This window comes from Suncus etruscus, chromosome 4, assembly GCF_024139225.1.
Source record: "Suncus etruscus isolate mSunEtr1 chromosome 4, mSunEtr1.pri.cur, whole genome shotgun sequence".
Taxonomy (NCBI): Eukaryota; Metazoa; Chordata; class Mammalia; order Eulipotyphla; family Soricidae; genus Suncus; species Suncus etruscus.
In genome coordinates this window covers 61,949,287-61,956,337 of record NC_064851.1, presented here as the reverse complement: position 1 = coordinate 61,956,337, position 7,051 = coordinate 61,949,287, and the positions used below count along the sequence as shown (strand labels likewise).

The 7,051-nt window shown below is 30.7% G+C and overlaps 1 non-coding gene across 1 annotated transcript; it reads left to right on the top strand.

Moving 5' to 3' along the window:
- Nucleotides 1-5,431: 5,431 nt before the first annotated feature.
- Nucleotides 5,432-5,538, top strand: LOC126008280 (U6 spliceosomal RNA). Its single transcript, XR_007495619.1, has one exon. It is a non-coding gene; the product is annotated as a U6 spliceosomal RNA (small nuclear RNA).
- Nucleotides 5,539-7,051: the final 1,513 nt, after the last annotated feature.

Here is a 7,051-nt window from a genome sequence, read left to right as displayed (position 1 = left end):
TGCATTTTACCATTCTGTTGTACCGAATAATATGAATAAATTTGTTTGTGTCTGCAAAGGTTGTATCTTCCAAGGCTGGAATGTTGGTTAATTGGGGACATTGTTGGATGGAAGGTCACAATGATAGTGGATTGGTGGTAGAATATTAAATACTTGAAACAGCTGAGTTATGAACAAATCAGTAAATTGTGGTTTTACAGTTTTTAAAAAATAAATGAAATAATCAGGGACTGACAAAAATAATTGGAGGCAGGGCAGTAGCCTGCCTTACACATGGTTCTACCCTGACACTTCATAACAGGAGTGTTCTGAGTGCAGAGCCAGATATAAGCCCAGAGCATGGTTAGATATGTCCCCTACAAAAAAGAGATCTAATTTTAAAATGGAGACACTTGTTACACAGTTTTGAAAATCATGAAACCTATGTACTTAAAGCTTTGTCATTGGTTTAATTAAAATACATGCAAAATATGAAAATAGATAAATTAATAGTTATTTTAGTGAATCTCATAAAAACATTGTTATTTATAGTAAAACTCAAGAGTATATTTATTAGCAATTAAAACGATACATTAAGCAATTTTTAAGTTATTTTCTTTCTATAGTAGTACCTGCTATGGCTGAAATTTCATATATAAGTTTGAAATTCATTAATTTTAAAAGCATATGATTCCAAATTAGTTTATTTGGAGCTGCTGCACACAGTTGCACAAATTTCTTTGATACACTTGCAAATAAATAAAAAGAGTGATTTAATCTCATCTTATATTATTATAACTTAATTCAAATGTGCTATGGCTCTGTTATTAATAATTTAAAAATGAGCATTTTATTATAGATGATTATTTTAGAATGTGGGCTTTATCTGGCTTACTTGGTCAAAGAGTTATTTGCTTGCTTGAGTCATTCTGCCCATTAACGAGCCAATGAAAGAAATCACTGAGTTTATTCAAATAATATTTTGAGGATTTAAGAAAGAAAGAAATGTATTATCAATGAGAGATATGACACTGTTGGGGTCAGAATCTTCAGGAATAATAATTAGAAATATCTTCTGATAGTATCCTGCTTACTCAAAGTGTTCAATTATAAGTAGTAAACAGAACTTGTGATTCTTATATGTACCCTTAACTTTGATTTTTTGAATGAACTAGCTAGAATTTAAATCTCTTTTGTGTTGGATGTCCAGGAAATCCAGTATAATTACCTGGTTTTAATACAGAGTTCTGCATATTGGGACAGATGAGACTTTTGCAATACTCTTTCATACTATTGAATGCTACTTTTGCAACTGGCTAAATAAAACACATCACTTTGATTACACAAATAATCTTTATACTTAGTGAGTGAACACTTTTCATTTACAACTTTATACATGGAAGAAAGGCATCATACAGTTATATTTTTATTTTTTTGATGTTTCTGCTTGGTTTATCATTTTCATAAATCAATAATGAGGGGATAAAGATTATTTTTTTATTTCCTTCTCACAGATGTTACAATACTGGGATCATACACATACTTGATTGTGGTGCTTGCATTGCCAAGTACATCTTTTCCAATTTACTCTTATATAGCTGTAATGCTTTCATAGTTACCTCTGGTGCTTGCACCGTGCTCACTGGAAGTCATGCTCTTTGAAGTGTGTTACTGGGACCATTCTAAACAGATGTGGGTGGTGTTAGGGATCAACCAGTCTTACTTGTTCAAGGTGTATACTTTTTTCTCTGAGCCCTACGTGAGAGTTTAATGAGCTGTATTTAATGGAATCATAACATTTTTGCACATATGGTTAACCTTCTTAGTTCAGTATTATATTTGATACTCTCTATGAAACACCAAAATAAAACTATAAGAAATATATGACCTACTTTTTCAGTTTATATTTCTTATTCCATTAAAACAAATATACATTGGACTGTAGGTGCTGGAATTATTTTTTGTAATAAAACAAACATGGTAGAAGCAGTGCTTTTTTATAGAGCAGATAACAAATATATCTCTGAAGAAAGTGACTGGTTTTTGTTTGTTTGTGGGTTTTTTTAGTTTTTTTGTTTTGTTTTGTTTTGTTTTGTTTTGTTCAAAGGGGTTGTTCCTGACTCTGAGCTTTGAAATCGCTCCAGGCAGACTCGGAGGACCATATGTGATGCTGTGGATTAAACCCTGGTTGGTCCTGGGTTCTCTGTGTGCAAGGCAAATGCCCTTCCTGCTGTACTACTCTCCGGCCTGGAAAATGATGATTTTTAAGATTAGAATCTAAATATTAACATACATGTGCCAGGACAAATTTAGAAAGTCAATTGGACCTATTTGAGTGATAAACAAAGGAGGACTTGAGCTATCTTGAACTGACACCTAGCAGGGCATGTATTAAATAACAGTATATATTTCTATATCTAGTCTATTAGTTAAAAGATAGATAAATGCTGGCTAGAAACACTAAACGCCAACTACAGTAGGACTATTTGGACAAATTGGAAATATATCAGTTATTAAAATAAGGAATAGGAATCTGATGAAAAATGTGATAGGAAAATTATAAACAACATAAGTTGCTAAATTATATATTGATCTTCTAAATTTACTTGTTTCTTTTGTTCCCTGAAATTATACCCATAATCTTGTTTCGTTTTATTTTTCTGATTATTTATGCAAAGTTTTCATAGTTACCATCAAAGAGTTCATTTGATATCCTTATGCCTACAGTATTTTATAACATCCTATTATGTTATTTACAACACATCCTATTATGTTCTTTATAACACACCCTATTATGTTATTATGGATTTTGGTCACATTTAGCAATATTTTATTTTTAGAGGGAAGATATTTTTATATATAGTGCTATAAAGACCACCACTGGATAGAGTCAATGTATAGGTCAGGCAAGCCTGATAATTCAATGCTCTGCTTTGGGATGAGATACAGCTCTGGCTTAGCATCCTGGAATCATTTGTGACACATTCCTTGATTCTTAGGAGTCACCAAGGTTAAACACATTGATCAACTTTAAGTATTAGATACAGAATAGGTAACTGTATTAATGACAGTAGCTTCCCAAAGTGATCTGGAAGATTTCAAAGAGAATTAAAAATGCAAATATTTTGCAAATTTACTGTGTATAATAATTCATGCAATTAACATTATAAACAAGTATTTTTCTTTACCATTGTGTCTAAGCAAAGTACCGATGGAAGGAAACATTAAGCAACAGATAAGCAACAAAAGAGTTCCACTGTGTGTATGTTTATTTGAAATTTTTCATCATACTTTGGCCTTAGAAGTGCTTTCTTATCAAATGTTCTCTCTTCTCCATCAGTTTCAGAGTCTATGTACTTTATCATCCACATCAACATCCATTATCCATTTTTCTCCAAGGCAGAGAAAAATACTAAAGGATAAAAACACTTTTGTCTGACATTGGGAGAGCGAAATAACACACTGAACAGGCAGTTGTCCAGGGACTTTATTTCTTCTAGGTGTGTAAATGACTGCTGCCATGCTGTTTGTTAGATTGATAGAACAATGAAGGGAGGTACTCTACATTCCACAAATCTGTGCAAGGTGACAAGACCTTCCTGACGCTTTAAAGGATATATTATTTTCTACTCATGTATTTACGTATTTTACAATACTCATTGTATTTTACTTAAGGGTGTTTAAATATTAATAAAGAGACATGTTGGAAATATTTTGTTTGATTCCAAAAACCAAACACATCTATCATATTATGGTTAGTTTAAAATGCCTGAAACACTCTGCTTGTGGTAGGGAGAAAAAAAAAGTGCAGTATTTCTATAAAGCATATCTACAAGAGATGATCTGGCTAAATGAACAATAATATGTAATAATTATATTCATTTCAACATCATCACAATAAAAGAATGGCACATAGAATTCACTAATGTCCAAACAGTTAACACGATTTCAGTATTATTGGCCCAATGGTGAATAATCTAAAAGAAAATCTTATAAAAAGAAACCCAATAATTGAATTTTTCTCTAGTTTACCTTGAAATACATTATTAAATAGTAATTTTACAAGATAAAGTGAAGGCACTTGCAACTCTGAAATCTCTAGATAATGGGCACTTTTTTTTTAAATAAACTTCTTAGAAAATAATTTCTGTTGAAAACAGCTAGCAAAAAAGGTAAGGCAGATTTTATTTTCAATTTATTTAATAATCACTAAAGCAAATTTTTGTACAAAGTGAGAAAAATGTTTCTGTTGAATATTTCTTTCAGTTCAATAATAGTCTCTCCAGAAAACAACAGAAAAGAAAAATCAATATACATAAAAATGGCAGAAATAATTTTCACTTGAATAGCAGGCAATGAACTAAATGTCTAAATTCTGACACATTCTCAGCTAATAAAGGAATTTTATGACAAAAAGTTTATATTGCATATTGTTTGGATTTCTTTACAAAATTCAAAGGCGTAGTCAGTAAAAGAATATCAAATATAATGTAATCCAACTTGCAACCTACTGCTTTATGATAGCAAAGCATTAAGTACATTGAAACAGTTAATTTAAAGTTATTCAGTCAATGATCCATTAAAATTAGATAAGCACATTCAAATAACTTACTAAAATTCTGAAAAATATTGAACCTGTTTTGAAACTACTAAGATGTAATTTAATAATTTATTTTCAAAACAACTATTTGCTTATTTACCTTTTTAAGAGTCTTAGAAATATGTTTTCATACAAATACAACAACCTCTTTTTCTTCTTGGTGATTGTGTGAGGAGTATGCATCTAAGAGCAAGGGAAAAAATGCTATACCTGATCCACATTATTTATCATCAGGGAAAAGAAAGTGAAACAGTGAGATAATGCCTCACACCAGTGGACTGACACATCTCACAAAGAACAAAGACAACCAGTGCTGCCAGGGGTGTGGAAGAAAGGACAATTATCCAGTACTGCTGGGAATATTGACTCCACTGATTTGATACTTTTAGGAAACAATATGGGCACTTCTCAAAAAACTAGGAATTGAGCTTTGATTTTTCCCAGCAATCATACTTCTTAGTATTTAAACCAAGAGGACAAAAATTCTTTCTAGAAAAGACATCTGTACTCATGACCCTGCAGCACTATTAAGAATAGCCAAAGCCTGGAAACAACTAAGTTCCAAGAACATATAACTGACATATAAGAAAACCAAAGTATACGTACAAATATATGGAATACCACTTGACCAGGAGAAAACACAAGACATGAAGTTTGGTGCCACAAGAATGGAACTGGAGAGTATCATGCTGAGTGAAGTTAGGAGAGGTACCATCAGGGGGTTGGCTCACAACAAGGAGTAATCCTAACACAGAGCTAGAAGTAAACACTGAATATTGATGGATGTAGCCCGTATGAAAACAACAAAACCCCATAAAAATACAAGTCTTCTTTGTTAATTAAGACTGTGGAGTGCTCGCTTCGGCAGCACATATACTAAAATTGGAACGATACAGAGAAGATTAGCATGGCCCCTGCGCAAGGATGACACGCAAATTCGTGAAGCGTTCCATATTTAAAAAAAAAAAAAAAGACTGTGGAAATATTGACATCAATTTTCACCAAAATTTCTAAATGTCTTCTAAAAGCTGGAAAAACTGAGTTTGAGGATTTATCATAGGACTCAGGGGCTCGTGGCATCTGATCCTATATTTGATCTAGATACTGCATTATCCCTTAAAATGAGGCAAACTGCACTAAGGGGTGGGCACTGTGATGGCCTGGTCTGCATTCTTGAGCAGTACTGTAGCTTTAGGCCCTATGTACTGTGCTGTGAGCTTCTGGCTTTAGTGTTAGTTCTCTAGAATCATCTTTACACAAAATATAGATGTTTTTAAGTATTGGTGGAATATGTCAATATTTATTGGAGGAAGCTATGAAATATAATAATAAGAGCTGAACAAAAGTACGTATAATAACATTTTTAGATACAGTTAGCAAAATTTAGTTCACAAATTTTTATTCAAATAATACATTACACTCAAATATTATTTAATAAATCAGAAAATATTTTTATATTTAATGTTTTGGTCCCTTATTATTTTTAGATACAATCTTCAAATTACAGAGTGCCTAATGTGGTCATGGTAGATCACATAGTAAAACAATTTTTAGTACTGTAACAATCTGCAAAACTATTTCCAAGTTGATTATGTCATTTTGTAGTCCCACCAGCAAAAATAAAAGTTGATATTGTTCTACTTACTTGTCAGCTGTGGTTATCACTTTTTTGGTAATTTTGATAGGTGAATAGTGGTATATTTTTATTTATTATGTAATATTTGAATGTAACTGTCATTAATAATGGTTACGAAAAAATGCTGTGAAGCTTTGGTATGCATATATATCTGTGGATATACATATTTCCACATATCTTCTTTGGTGAAGAATCAAAACCCATTTTAAAATGTATTTGTGATTTGAGTTATATATATGAAGTATTCTTTATAGTTTGAATACAAAACCATTATTTAGTTGTGCTCTTTTACAATTTACCTAATATTTTAAAAGTTATCATAATTCTGTTATATTATCACCTTATAATATAGTTATATATTATTGTGTAATAATCAAAATATAATAATTATTATGATATTCATACACTACATTATGCATAAATCCATGTTCTATAAAATATAAAACATTACATATTATAATATTTATATTTTATATAATTATTAATATTATGGAATATTATATAACATACATTATTATTTATAATAATATGCATATGCTACATAAAATATATAATATAATAATTTAATTATAACCTTATATATAATTGAATGTTATATCATAACCTTATAATTCTCTGACTTTATTATGATTCCTTATTATTTCCAAGGTTTTTTCTGCACCTTCTTTTGAAATTTCTGCATAGACAACCATGTCATATTTACCTATTTATAGTTTTGTTTCTTCAAATCTAATCAAGTTCTTGTCATATTGTTTATTCCCGTAGGTGATAATAGGATAAAAAAGAGTAGATATGCTTGTCTTATAAATTCTTTTAGAAAAGCATCAAGTTTATTT